We start from the raw sequence: 15,487 nt of genomic DNA, 5'->3' as shown, positions 1-15,487 counted from the left end.
AGGCGTGAAGGAGGGACAGCTCCATGAAAGGCTTAGACAACTTGACCTCTCAATGTGTTTCTCTTCCCTGGAGTTCATTTGGATGAAGGGCAGCAGCCAGCCAGAAATGGTTCCAAATCCCATATACCCTGGCCCAAATCCCTGTCTTCTCACGCAAGGGGATGATTTCATAGTCACTGATTCGATCCTAACCTAAACAAGATGGTGGGCATCGGTCCTCCTCACAAGCCCGAGATGGAATGGGGGACAGTGGACTCAATAACATTATGAAAGACTGAATTTAGAAACAGTGACGCGCTTTTAGGCATGAGGCTTTTAGATCTTGACTCCCTAGTGTCTGATGGAACGATAAAATCTTTCCTGAAGGACTTTACTAAAAGGCTAGAGTGTTAACTCTGGGTAGGCTGGGGGCCTGAATGGCCTTCAAGATTCGGGTTCCATGCCTTTTCCACCCACGGGGAGCGGCAAGGACTCCGCAGCCATGCCCTGGCTCCTTCAGTCACACTGCCGTGCTACCTACTAGGACTTGCCAGCCCCCATAGCCAGGCGGGAAAAGAGCTGAACAAAAGAGGCCAGGGGTGTGTGAACTCTCCAAGCCAAACTCCTCTAGGCTTGGAGGTCCAGGAAAGGCTAATGGTGATAGAAAGTACCCATCCCTTTCTAGAAACTGCCCCTCCACCTTGATACCCACAGAGTTCCGGTGGTAACAGCCATGCTCCTAAAACCTGACACTACTCTCTTGGTTATAGGTAGCCACCTGACCCCAGCTCAGTCAAAACACCTTTCCAGGGATGGGAATTGGGATTGAGAGAAAAAAAGAGATCATTCCTTCTCCAGGTAACAGGTACACGAGGGAGTTGCTGGAAGCCATCTCTTCCACCCTGTAGGCTGACCACGGAGCTGGAAGGGCTCTGCAGGGAGAAGAAACTGAAGCCAGCACACGGAGAGGAACAAAGGGCAAGACCATACTTGCAGCATTTAGCTTCTTGGTTCTAGTTTGTTCCTGTGGTCCAGCCGTTTCTCTGGCCCTTACAATAAAATCCCCTTTGGGGTTTAAGGTGCTTTGAGCAGTTCCAGTAACGTACTCAAAAGTCCTAACTAATACCAGGAAGAAGAACAAGATGACTTCTGGAGGACCCAACGTCTCAACTCTGCAGATGTGGCTGGCATGAGGAAGAAAAGGAAGGTAAAAGAGGAAGGAAAAGGACCAGGGAGTTTGCCCAAGGGGAGCAGAAAACGGTGCTGGAAGACCTTGACTGGCCTAGAAGTCAGGCTGTCTGAGAGGACAGGGTGGAGGTACAGTCAGAGAAAGCAGATAAGTTTGCTACTACCCAGTTTAGAAACGCTCCCAGGATGTTTAGGGGGAGTGGGCAACACGAGAAGTGGGGGCTATATGGGTGAACTAAGATCCCTAACGAAGGTGGCAGACCAGCCCTGCTGATGGATGGGCCAGGGCGCTCGGAGCCCACAGGCTAACACAGCTTTGAGACACATTCCCAGAGGACATCCGTTATTTGGGGGAGAAGAAAATCTTATATCCTCCCTCCTGCACTTTCCAAAGCAAATGAGGATCCTTTGCCACCTTAGAGGCTCACAGTTCTCTCAGACCAAGGGTTCTGATCTGCTTCTCAGGTCTTCTTTAGAAAAACCTACTTTCCGGGCAGCAACTCCATGAGCTAATGGTCCCTTTAAGAATATCTTCCCCCACTCTGTTCTCTAGTTGTCTGGAGCAGATGTTCCTTGTTCCTATGGCAACGAACCTACCACCCTTCCTAATGGGTAGAAGGACACACACAGCACAGACCACTCCCCAACCAGAGCAGCTGGCCCGAGTGCTGCTTAGAGTTCACTGACAGCAGGACAGCACAGGACACTGTGGACTCCTGTGTGCCTGCATAGTAAGAGTTCAAATCTTAGCTGACCTACAGATGACCCAGAAATGGCAGCCACCATCTGACAGCACTTAGAAGGTAGGGGGAGGGGGTTACCTATGTCACTGCCCAGACAACAGACCAACGTCCATCTTTCCAATGAAGTGTTAAAAAGCATGCGGTGTATCTTCAACAAATTGAATTAGCTCTTCCTTTGACCTTTTTTCACATCACTAATGAAGACCAGTGAGATCCCCCCTCCAATTGAATTCTCCTTATTTCGAGTTGCACATCACCCTCACCCTCATCTGGAGTTTGTGACCCTCCCAGACAGTCCTTCTCTCAAGATGGGTCCCTACTCAAAGCAAGCCTTCTACAGCAGGTGGTGGGCGGGGAAGCAGGAAGCACTGTGCGTTCCATTGGTTCTGCACGGGGTTGTTTCCACTGCAGATGATGCTTCTCTCACTAAATCCAATTTGACCCCATTTGTTCTTGGCTCTCACAGCCCCCACGAAGCCAGCTGGATTCTTCTTGTAAGCCACAAAGTTGACTGAACTTTAGCTTCCTCTCTTCTGAGACTTTAGCTTACTGGGATCCCAGAAGTCAAGGTATGAATAAGAACAAGCCAATAAATGATCCCTATCAGATGTGCAGGAAGCGCCTTCCTAATCAGGGAAGATGCCGAAGTCAGCGCTCCCCACCCCCACCCTCAACTCTCCTTCAGTCACTCCTAAAGGTAAAGTGCATCATACCTCGGAGGAAAAAGCCTGGCTCCGGAGACGGAGACGGACAGACCTGGATTGGAATCACAGCTCAGCTCTGTGATTGGAATCCACTTATCAGCCGAATGGCATTAGACAAGTTACTGATGCTCTCTGAGCCCTAGCTTCCTCACCTGTAAAATGGGAATGCTAATTCCACCTGGTAGGATTATGTGAGGCAATATAGAACTGCGATGCCTTAATAGCAGTCCCAAATCCACAAATATCTGAAAATCAAAAGTTTTTTCCTAACTCAACAGAACCCAACCTGACTTGAACCTAGTTAGTAGCAAAGCATGACCTGAACTGGCATGAGACTCTTTTTAGCCTTTATTTATCCCACTTGTATGACTTTTGAGATATATCTTGCTGCAGAAATATTAGTATGTGTGATTTCAGAGCTGCTCCAGACCCTGCTGGAGGTTCTTATGTAATACACAGGGTGTGCGTCATGTCACCATTCTGAAATCCACAGGCCCCAGGCATTCCAGATGATGAGTTGTAGAGCTGCCTGAGCTCCTCCTCCAGCCCCTGAAGTCAGGGGTTTCAGGAAGCCACTAGAGTTATTTAAACTAAAGATGTTGACAAACATTTAAAGCATTTGCCTCATCACAATCTGAATCTCTCCTGGGTCCCTGGGTTCCTGAAGCCTGGAGCCAGCAACCTGAGACACAAGTTGGCATGGGGTAGGGGAGAGGATCCAAAGACCAGCCCTTCAGCCTGTACAAATCTGCTGCTTTTCCACCCGAACAGAGCTAGCAGAGGCAGTGTGTTGTTGTTATTTGATTGGACTTCAGGTATAGACATGCCTGAATATTCCAAACATGCCTCCAACTCCCCACCTCACTGGGCTTCCAGCGCTCTCCCCACTCTACCACCGTCCCACAGCTTCATCTCTGCTACCTACTCCCTAGAGGCATTCCCAGGGGAAGAAATGACAGCGCCTCGCGGAATACTAAGGGGTAGAGGGGGCCAAAGTGTGTGGGGAATTGGGCTAAAGGAAGGAAAAGATGCTGAGTGTGAGGCAGATGATGAAGATGGACACTCTGGATGAGAAACAAATATCTGACACACAGTGGAACAGGTTTGGCATGTTCCTCCTGATGCTGTTTCACTGCCCCAGGAGGCTTTTAAAATAGGAAAGCAGCCCTGGCCCATAACTGTGAGCAATATTGAGCAACTGTTATTCTCAGCTCCCTTGGCTCTAGCCGTCCATTACAGGACTTACTGATGACTGGGAAGGACTTGACCTGTCCCAATGCACTGTCGTCCAAGTGGGCATCTCAGTTCTGACCCTGGATCTGCTGTCTTGAAAATACCCATCTCATCCTGCCACCTCAAGCCACTTTTCCAACAGACATGCAATTGCTGGACAGCAGACCTGCAGCTCTGAGAAAGGCACGAGACTCTCCTCTTGGAGTGATAAGGTCTACCTATTGGTCAAATGGAGAGTTGAGGCATGTAGAGTTGACTAGGATGGTGGCAATCAAATTCAACCCCCTCGCTTCACAGATGGGAAATCTGAGGCCCAGAGAGGGACTGAATTACCCAAGATCATGCAGTCGATTGAAGACAAAGGTGGCCCTGGAGTCCGGATATTGCTTTCCACTGCCTCACCGTGACAAGGATGGGAACATCTTTGAGGTCCCAGTCATGTTCTCGTTGACCTTTACAGTCAGAAAAAGGCATGCTGAATGGTTCTCACCCTCTGCCCTTTCGTCTTGAACATCTCAGAAGAGATCCTAATTTCTAAGAATTTCACTGTACTCCTTGACTCTGTGTCCCAATCTACCCAAAGTTAGGACAAAATCCTTATGAAAGCCCCCTTGGGGAAAGCCACTGTCGCTGGTGACCAGAGATGAGCTGAGAGAATCACTGCCTTGACACATGATTCACTTGTCCCAAACCTAGGTGGAGCCATCAGAGGGTCTGTGGAGGGGTCTCCTGTGCAGGAGCACCTCGGGTGGCGGAGATCTTTCATCTGCACTTCTTGGATTCTTTTTCACTTTGTCTTTCCCCCTCCACTGATCTGAATAAGTCTGTGGTGTCTGCCATCATTCATGGGTTTAGGCTTTTCTGTAGCACTGTTCTTAGGGGTTGTGCTGCTCTACTGCCCCATCACCATCCAGAAACCTTTGGGAGAGGAGAATTTAATGCACCTAGGCTTGGTCTTCGAGCTCACAGGCTAAGGCTTCCCTGTTGCCTTTAGTAGTTTGTCCTACTTCTCTCTCTGTCCCAGGAAAGCTTCAGGTAAGGGTCTGCTACCCACTCCCACAAACTCAACAGCCCAGGTAGGATCTCCACTGCTTTCCCAGGCTAGGAGGGCTCTTGTTTCAGAACATAAAATTGGGGTGGAAAATCAGAAAATTCTCTCCTACTAAGAGGCCTCTTGACTTTCAGGAAAAAAGGGTCCTAGAACAAATCTCAAAAAGAGCATCTAGTTAAATTTCCAGGGTGATTTCAAACTGACTTTCCTCTAAACGCTTTCTCTCCTACAAGTCTGCACACATGTGCACACCCAACCACACGTCTCAGTCTGGCAGCTGGGGCTGCCTGGGGATTCCCACGTATTTGCTGCTATTCCAGGCCTGACTCTCCAGAAGGTAGAAGACCCAGACACTCTAAGGCCTCCAGGAGCCTCCAGATTTAGAAAAGCTCCAGTTGATATTCTTGAGAGCTCAAGAAGGTCCACCATTTCAAAAACTGATGGCAAGATCTTTTGAATACCCGTGTTTCCAAATGATTAACACTGGATGCCAAGACCTCAAATGTAAAATATACCTCATGCTGCTCCCATATTTCAAACTACAAATCCTCTCTGTCTTTTCCAAGCATAAGAGATGACTTCCATCATTTCCCAAAAATGACTATAGGACTAGGAACCAGCAAGGCCTGATCCCAGAGCCCCTCAGAGAAGGGAGAGTCTCAGACTTCCTGACAAAGAGGACGAGGAAGTGAGAACACATTCCTCTGCCAGTGACCTTATCCTGGAGGCAGAAACCTCCCACAGTGTAAAAATGAGGAAACTGAGACTCCGTGTGAGTTTATCATGGTCCAAGGACCCACAGGGAAAGAACAGTGGTGACAAGATCAGAATCCAAGTTTTCAGAAATCTGCCCCAAAGAGCCCTTATCAGGGAGATAGAGTCTCATCTGTTTGAAGAAGAGCCTGCCGGGAGGCAAGATTTTTTGATTTCATAGACCAGTTAAATTTCAAAAAATGAAACGTAAGGAACCGCTGTAAAGTTGCCAACTCTTTATTTTGCCAAATAAGGACATTAAAAAAGCCTAGCTACCATCTACTCTCATCATCAGCTCATGAAAAGAATAAGCAAGCCATAACCTCAGAATAAATATTTGAGTACATCTCCTGCCCCCAAAAGTAATCCTTTAAACTGAATACATTTTGCTTCCTGAAAAAAAATTCAGTATGCTTTCCCTTTTTTTCTCATTTCATTTCAGACTGGTGAAAACTCTGTCACAGACCAAAATTTGATAATCACTGGGACAGATGACCTCTCTATGTCCCTTTTAGCTTAAGCCTAAAAATGAAGAGAACAATCCTAAGCTTTGGTGATTCAGACCCTTCCAGGAAACCTGAGCTGGCAAATGTGGAAGGGAGGGGGAATTGACAAGCATACTGTTCTCTGCTCATGTGAACACACTCTGTCAACTACAAAGAACTAAGCAATGTTCATTAGTTTATAAATCTAGTGTTCAGTGAGCATCCACCCCCATGTGGAGCCTCCCAGGTTTCCGTGAGCCCCTGGATTTTACAGTCCCCTTATCTGTTCAGATAATCCAGGGAGAAGAAGGAGGAAGACAATCTGCCCCAAGTCAAGAATTATCTAAGAGATAAAGGCGGCCACTGGTGAGTGGTAGAGAGCATCAGATCAGCAGCTAACATAGATGCAGACCCACTGATGCCGTTTCAGTTGCACAAGTAGGAGCCCAGAGAGGACTGACTCCATTCCAGGGAGCAGTTTTTCCGGGCTGCCTTCCACAGATGATTGCTTCTTGCTCATTACTCTGACGGAGACAGTGTGGGGGGTGAAGAGGCGGAGGGAAGTCGAGACAGTACTGTGGTATAGGGGAAACACAAAAGAGCACTGGATTAGGAGTTGGATCTTGATCCTAATCCCTGTCCTTCTGCCGACTAACCATGAGTCCTTTAGCACCTTTTGGCTCCAGTTTCCTCATCTATATTGTGGGAATGATATTCTGTCTTCCTGACAGGACTGCAGTTAGACTGTGCGATCCTTGAGGGCAGAAACAGGTCTCATCTGTGTCTATATACGTAATCTCTAACACAGTACCTAGGAGAGAATAGGGCTTGGTAAACATCTGCTGAATTGAGCCGATGTTTCAATATATTGAATCTGCAGAAGGGAGTGTCTCTGAAAGCACACTCCAAGCTGGAAAACCGTACACAACTGAATAAAATGAAAGGTTATTATTATCCGTTGGCCAAACTGATGCATTGCATCGGTATACTTGCATTGCAAGTATACAAAGACACTGGAATTCTATTTGGAAGTAGCAGGTGATGCAAATAAAAAATAATTTTTTAAAATGCCCATAGTTTCAAAAGTGACCAGACTATACAACCTACTAATTATATTGCCTAATAAATAACTGTGTGATTGCCTCCCAGACTCTACTGCATTATATAATTTCTCGGGCTGAAAATGTGTTTCTACTGTGCTTGCCCAGCCCACATCACCTCTCATCCATCTATCTCATTATATTCAGAAGTCGGTAGGTAAGCCCTGGTTCTCTCACCTCCTTCAGGTTGCACCTATGTTGACAGCTGAGGTCCCTGCTGGCTGCAGCCTGGGACTGTATCAGAACTTAAGACTCCCTGGTCCCCTCTCCTGGGTACTTTCCATCCACTCCATGTTCTGCCTCCAGCGGACTCCACCACTCCCCTCTTCCAATGCTTACCGCACTGCCCCAAATCTGCTTCTCAAAAGCCGCCTCCAGGCCCTTGCCAAGTCACATTCAGCCTGGCCCATCCGCCATTCCTGCCGGATCCTGCCTCACTGCATGTGCTGCCCACTGGGCACGACTGCATAGACAGGTCTTGGCAGCGAGGCCAGGCTGCCCGCCCACCGGCCCTGGTACGAGGTAGGTCTCTGAACTCTGCTCCTGCCACTGAGAAACACCACACAAGCCCTGGGAAGACAGAACCACATTCAGCCAGCCTGACTCACCAATCACCACCCTATCCAAATTTGTGCTTTCGGGAAGAGGACCAAGCCCCCACCCCACGCCCACCCCAGACATTGGCCTCTATCCTGCCCAATTCCGAGCCTCTGAGAAGAAAGTGCTCCTGGCACTTGTCTCACAGCTTTGATCTTGTTCAGCTGGTTCAAGCTAATTCCACACAGAGACCATGCTGGAATCTATACTGGTTACACCTTCCCACCACGCCGCAGACTTACAGTTAGCTTTACCAGGAGTGTTTCCAAATGCCTGCAAAAACCAGGGCCGGTTCTAGGGACATTAGTCCTCTGGACACATACCTCCATGTCACTAAGTTCCCTCTGCAGCCCCCTACCCACAAATGAGGAAATATTCACATTCCAGAAGCTAGAAATTTTCTCTAACTTTATGATTGGAGACCCTCAAGGAAGATGGACGTTCTTGGGACAGTCTTATTTGTTAGGAGATAAAGAGGGGATAAATAAAGAGAAAGTGTTAAAAGAAGATTTGCTTTCCAAATACAATAGCAATGCTCCCAACACACACACACACACACACACACACACACACTCCCTTCCCCCCTCTCCCTCCTACACAGACACACCTCCCTCCCTCCCTCCCTCCCTCTCTCTCTCCCTCCCTCCCTCCCTCCCTCTCTCTCTCTCTCCCTCATCGCTCTTATTGTGAATTATTCCTCTTTGCCCAGCATGTGCATCCTTCCCCCCGGTCCTCCCCACTGAAGTTTGGGTAGCCCCAGTTCTTCCTAGCCCACGTGCCCAGGACCCCAGATATTACCTTCCATGCTGGAAGTCAGATCCCAACTGGAAGACGCAGACTGATGATTGGGAAGGAATCCTAACAATACTCCAGACCCAAGAAAATTGCTAAGAGTGGCTGCTGCAGCTCCCATGAGAAGGAAGGAGACAAGGAGGGCCCGGGAATCCAAAATTTCCCCAGCCTTCCAGGAAGGTTCTGGTGTCAGCTCGCTCCCTGCTCTAGCATTGACTGAAAACCAGGGAAAATTCTCCTGATAAAGCGGAGTCTGAAATCTGAAACTGCAGGTTGGCTGAGTCCTATATAAATACACTCACACCCCCGGCTCCTTGGGTCTGATGGCTTACCCGCCCTCGCACTCCCCTCCCTCCCCACCCAGGCTGCAACTTGGTAACATCAGACAGCCCTCTAGCTGCAGCTCCTCCAGAAAGCCCGAGAGAGGAGAGCAGAGTGGAGCCATGCAGGCCCAGAGAGAGACCTGTCAGGCGCTGTCCACAGTCTCTCCCAGCCCCAGCCCCTCCAGCTGTTCAAGTCCAGGTGCTTAAGTGACGCTCAGGGTCATGGCATTGACGGTGATGGGTAAGTTCAGTTTAGGAGCAAAGATTTCTAGAGTCTTCCTCCATATCAAGGAATAATATTCTCCTAAGGATCAGTTTCCAGATAACTGGTCTGGTATATACTCATTGCTAACCACACCTTCCTCTCCTCTTCCAAGTGTCTGCATCCGGCTCTTGTAGCGCCACCCCTTCCCTTATGTTTCACCTGTAACAGAATCAGGCCAGGTGAGAGTGGGAAGGGAAATCTGATGACAACTGGCTCATTTTGTAGATGAGGGAGATGAGGCCAGGAAGATGAAATGGCTTGTCAAAGCTAGGCCGTGACTCCTAGCCAGATTTGGCATCTTGGGTAGTAGAATGGAAAGAGAAGGCTTCAAAAGTCAGATGGAATATGCTTTAACACAACTAGGTTCTCACTTGAACCACTGATTGTGAGAAAAATCACTTAACCTCTCTGAGCCTCAATTTCCTCATTTGTAAAATGAGGCAAACGATTCTACATGAGAGAGTAACAATTATCAATACATAGGTAACAGGCATAAAGCAGTAGGCACATAATAGGCATTCAGTAAAGATCCACTGTGCACCCCTCTGTCCACGACTGCACACTAGCTTTTGTTGGCTGGCTTCGGACTCAAGAAGGTAACTCTAAATTGCCTTTAGTACTTACTGTTCCTCCAGGTGTTGGTTTAATGTTTCCAGTTCATTGTCTTTATGTCAACCTATTAGCATTCAGAGCTTACTTTGAACAGTGCTCAGAATGCAATGCTTCATTTCTATAAAGGAAAATCTTTGATCTACAGGCCAAGGTCATAGATTCGCATCGAAGCCCTCCTTGCAGATGCCCCTCACATCTCCACCTCCAGGCTCCAAGCTTCAGTCCCACGAGCACAACCACACATTGAGCATTTCCCCAAGGGTAACTGTTCTCGGCCTTAAACTCACAAATCGAAAATCAAATTAAGACTCACCACCCACTGACTAGCTATATTATAGTATTGATATGGAACAGTCTCCAAGATATAGTAAATGAAGATAGTGAGGGGCAGAGCAATTAACTTCATATACTACCATTTGGGTTAAGAAATGATTTGTAACTACCTATATATATTTGCCTAGAGCAGAGGTCAGCAAATTTTTTATGTAAAGGGTTAGATGGTAAATATCAATATTTTCTGCTTCGTGGGCCTTATAGTCTCTGTTGCAGCTACTCAATTCCGCCTTTGTAGCACAAAAGCAGCCACAGAGAATATGCAAAGAAATGAGCGTAAACAAATGATCATAGCTGTATTACAATAAAACTGTACTTGTGGACACACTTAAATTTCATACAACTTTAATGCATCACAAACCACTTTCTTCTTATTATTTTTTTAGCCCTTTAAACATAAACACAATTGCTGGCTCATACAAAATTAGGTGGGGAGCCAGATTTGGCTCATGGGTCATAGCCTAGACTGCCTTAGAGCATCTCAGGAAGGACATACCAGACACTGGTAACAGTGATGACCTTCACGGAGGGAGCTGAGGCTAAATCTGAGAGGGGGCAGGAGGGAAACTTTTCACTGAATACTATTCTGTACCATTTGAATACTGTAACCTATGCATGTTAAAAAAACAGTCAATTATTAATGGGCTCCCCATCTAAGTTCTCTTACTTCTGTCAATGTCAACATTAACTGTCCCAGGCAACAAGGCTTATAACTACAAGGTCAGCTTTGACTCTCTCCCACCCCTGTCTCTCACTCCAACAGTAATCAGTGTCCAAAATCCATTGGCCCAGTTCACCAAGTGCCTCAGCCCAGAACTAGCTATCTACTTCTCTCACACACACCCCTACTACTGTCTTTATCACTCAGCTGTTGTTTCATACAGCCTTGTACCCTTAACTGACTTTTTACTTGTGTAAAGCTTATTTCCAAAGAGAGACTGAAGCTTTTTAAGGACTGCGACAATTCCTTGCCTTCCCCCTTAGCTCCTACACCAGTGCCTTGCACCTAGTAGGAATGCCATAAATGGTTGCTTGATTGTTAATCTCCCATCCTGCTACAGATGGTTTGGAATACAGGGAAAAGACCCACCCAGAATAGAAGCTGGTTCTGAGACATGTGGCAAGGCAAGAGTGCACACAAGCCTTTGATGGTAGTAAAGAACATATAGGGAGAGGAAAGATGTTAGAGTCAAGGCTTGATCCAAACGAGAGGGGCTGTGCTTTGGAGAAGGCAGTCAGGAAGCTCCAGGGGAAATTTCCCCTAATTCTGATCTCTCATGCATTCGCCTGGTAGTGTAGGGAAACCCCCTGTCCTCAACTGGGGAATTTTGGTGATCCCAGAATCAGAACCTCCCACATTTAGGAGAAGCGATCTCAGCACAAAGCAGTCTTCCTTCCCACCCAATGCAGGAAAAGCTCTCTCCAACACTTGGAAAGATGAAGGTGCCACGTGAACTCCCGCAAGGGCAAGACACTCACTACCTTTGAAGGTGGCCTATCCCACTACTGAAGAGTGCCATCATCACACTTTCTGCCTCCACCCATTGTTTCCAGTTCTGAACTAAACAGTTAAAGACTTTCTGAGTGGGTTACAAAAAGAAAACTAATGATAATTGCCAAATATAATAGAGTTTTCGAATATTTCTTCCTTCCAAGATGTTCAAAGGGTTTTTAAAGACATAAAATCATTGACTCTTTGGAACTGGAAATACCTTTGCTCAAAAATGTTTATGGGGCTTCCCTGGTGGCGCAGTGGTTAAGAATCCGCCTGCCAATGCAGGGGACACGGGTTCGAGCCCTGGTCCGGGAAAATCCCACATGCCGCGGAGCAACTAAGCCCATGTGCCACAACTACTGAGCCTGCGCTCTAGAGCCTGTGAGCCACAAGTGCTGAAGCCTGCACACCTAGAGCCCGTGCTGCACAACAAGAGAAGCCACCGCAATGAGAAGCTCGTGCACCGCAACAAAGAGTAGCCCCCGCTCGCCGCAACTAGAGAAAGCCCGTGCACAGCAACGAAGGCCCAACACAGCCAAAAATAAATACATAAAATAAAATAAATTTAAAAAAATGTTTATGGGATGAAATTGAATATAGTCCCTGCTCCCCAACAGGAAAGCATTCAGGGTTATGCTTTATCTAATCTGTAGAATAGATTGGTTTATTTCATTATAGGAGGAATGATCACAATCACCCATGGCAATGTGGGTCCTGAAATCCCATTTTAGGCCACAGCAAACTCTGATTAGAGGAGTTAGTTAACTGGCCCCAAGATGCACAGCTAGTTAGCAGTAAGGCCAAAATTCAAAGCTAGGTCTGCCCAGCTTCAAAATTCAGTCTTCCCTACAGCCCAAAGTTTCCATGACACTAGATCATCTCTGCTAACCCCACCCCGTCTTTGAAATGGGCAGAAATGATTACTTCCATCATGACCATCAGAAACATACAGCCATCCTGCAGTCCCTCAACGGATTCCATACTCCTGAGACACTCGGGCCTTCCTGGGATGGAGGAAAGGAGACCAAAGACAATCCAATGCCAGGATGCCAGCATCCCAGAGATACCCAGGGGCAGAATGGGAATGGCATCCCTCTGTCTCACACATGGTGCACAGTCCCGTGCTTCCCTACAGTCAGTCTTCACGGGGGCCTGGCTCAGGGAGCTGTGGCGTTCGGGAGCCCATGAAGCATGGCATTGTTTGGGCAGTACAAACACAACATTTACCTGGATCCTGGCACCTTTCCTCTGCAGCCCTGCTTTTGGTAAATACTTGGCTGGCTCACCCAGGAGAGGGCTGGGGCCTCTTTGTCCCACATCCCAACAACCACAGTTCTAGGAAGATGAGCTGGAGAGGGCTGAGGATAGGCAAGAAGGATCACAAACACTTACATCCAGCCAGTCCCCCAGTCATGAGCAGATAATTACCAGCATCAGTTTGCCTCTAGCACACCCTCTGAGCAGCTCTGAAATATTTGCGGCTAAGCTCTTAGCCCATTATCAAAACTCAGCTTCAGATCCCAGAATGGTTCCTAATTGTCCATTTGGAGTTCATAGCGCTGAGTGATGCCCTCCTCCAGGCAATCGTCAGAGCTCCCTACCCGGCTCTTTCCAACCTAACGTGCAGGTGCCTGGAAAAACACCGGTTTGTTCTGCACCTCAGAGCACCTACCTCCAGAAACATGCACCTTGGGCTCATCGGGCATCAGTGACTACCTGGACACAGGGGATGACCCTCCCCATTTCTCAAGAGGGCAAACCACAGCCAGGAGTTTGGAGCCCACACAGGATGTTAAGACTGGAGACAGAAACAGGCCCCGAGCCCTGCATCTCTCCTCAGTCCCTGGAGAGAAAGCACCCACTCTCTCTGATGCTCTGTAGTCCATACCGGCCCAAGGAAATGCCAGGAGGTTCTACCTCCCTCGCCCCCATTCTCAGGCGGTTGTCCTTGAGACCTCCACCTGGCCTCTGAAGCCACCCACCCCTTTATCTATCATCTCCCTGGGAGACATGGTCATTAGCAGAGAGCACTATGTAGGTGTCTAATTAAGCAATCAGTGGCAAATGCAAAAACCTGTTTAAGTCACCCCACAGACCATCCAGCAGGGATCCTCTTACAGGCAACTCCCTACCCCGAGCTTCCTGGAAGGTCCCTATTGTTTGCCTGGAACGGAAAAGTGTCTGATTCTGCCCTCCTCCTTATCTGCTGGCACTGACTTCCCGGCCTTGGCACAGCTCGGGGGTGCCATTCACACGGAGCACAGTGTGAATGGTGCCCCCAGAACTTTGGGACACAGCAGCCCCAGGTGGGTGGGAAAGTACAGGTCCCCAGGTGCGAAGGACAGGGTCTTCTGAGAGGGTGTCTGCCTACCTGGCCTCTTTAGGTGTCCCAGAGCCATATCCTATTTTGGGGTCTGGGCTCAGGAAGCAAGGGGCCCTCCAGCAGTTGGGTAGGAAGGTGGCAGAGGTGGAGGTGGGCAGCGTGAGTGGCTCAGCTGCACCCCTCTCACCTGTCTCTGAGTCCTCTCTCTTTTCTGCACTGTACGCTCACCTGTTCCTGTTTCACCCTTTAAATGGAATGTTCCACTTGCCCTGGAAGCCCGGGGGGAGGGGGTTAGAGTCCCTGTTCAGGAAAAGCTTTCTTTTTTAGAGATTGGCATCTCTGGGATTCCACCAGATACTGCTGCAGACGGCAGGTGGAGGAAGGGGGCGAGGGCAACAGCCGAGGAGGACCCTCGGAGGACAAGACAGACTCAAACTCGAGCCCGCTCCCCTGAGCCTGGGGTTGGTTTAAGCTGGAGACTGGAGGGCAGACACCGCAGCTTCCTCCCTCCTAGCAGAGCCTCTTCTCAGGTGTCCGATGGGCACCCCGACAAGCAGGGGTGAGACACCCCCCAACCTCTTCTCCTGTGCCCATCGCTGAATCATACCTTGTTCTTCTTCTATGCCCTTCTCTCCCGGCTTAGAGACCTTTATCAGCCTCATCTCTCTTACCTTCACAACGGAGCAGGAGGGTAGAGGGGCCTGTCTTGATGCCCGCAAGCTTTTCCAAGGGGCAGTGCGTATGCTGGTACTGGGGGTGGGGAGGCACAACAGCACCAAAGAGACAAATCCAGGGCTTCTAATCCCATGGGGGCTCTAATGACTCTAACCCACACCCCTGGAGGTGGGCACCTATATCAATGCTGGCCGCAGTGCCCTCCCGTGCCCCGGGGCTCTGCCGGCTTGGCCCAGGACCCTGGCGCACATACTTGTTCCACCAAGATATGTGGGTTCTCTTCTGACAGAAATGGGAGAAGGACTTTTCTTTCTGTCCAGGTGTTTTCCAACTCCTAGGAGACAAACTGTACTTTGCAGCAAGAAAGATTTAGGTTAGACACCAAGAAGCACTTGGAATGAGTGATAAGAGGAAGTTTAGGACTCTGCCTTTGTACTTTAAAAATACAGCCAATTTCCTCCCTGTAGGGTATGGTTTAATGCCTGTTTTCATCATGTTACTCTCTTGCTCAGAAATTTCCAGTGGCTGCCCCCTCCCCTGCCTGCTACATAAAGGCCTAACACCTTGTCTTGGCACCTAAGGCTCACCACAGTTCATCCCCAGTCATCTTTCAAACATCCTATTCCACTACTCCATGTAAAAAATTTCTAATCCAGCCAGAGCTTCCCAATATTTCCCCCCAAAAGCCTTAGGGATCTCTGCTTTTGGCCATGCCCCACCTCCCACCAGGATGCCCCACTCCTCTCCAGTCACCAGAGCAAGCCAACCTTTAAGGTAACAGATCTCAACCAAACTGATTGTTTGAGAACCTGAGGAATTTCTCTAAAAAACAGATT

At 48.5% G+C, this 15,487-nt stretch overlaps 1 protein-coding gene across 15 annotated transcripts in view; it reads right to left on the bottom strand.

The window, feature by feature from the left end:
- The window catches only part of PLEKHA6 (pleckstrin homology domain containing A6), a 125,704-nt gene that overhangs the window by 62,901 nt on the left and 47,316 nt on the right, over positions 1-15,487 (bottom strand). The window contains exon 1 of one of the 15 annotated variants that reach the window (XM_061187457.1): positions 8,632-8,858. The exons of the other annotated variants lie outside the window; for them this stretch is intronic. The gene's annotated coding sequence lies outside the window, so the exon portion shown is untranslated. Of the gene's footprint in view, positions 1-8,631; positions 8,859-15,487 lie in introns of those variants that run through there. 15 annotated transcript variants of the gene reach the window in all.

Source organism: Eubalaena glacialis, chromosome 3 (genome assembly GCF_028564815.1).
Source record: "Eubalaena glacialis isolate mEubGla1 chromosome 3, mEubGla1.1.hap2.+ XY, whole genome shotgun sequence".
NCBI classification, from domain to species: domain Eukaryota; kingdom Metazoa; phylum Chordata; class Mammalia; order Artiodactyla; family Balaenidae; genus Eubalaena; species Eubalaena glacialis.
This window is presented reverse-complemented; position numbering and strand designations above follow the sequence as displayed.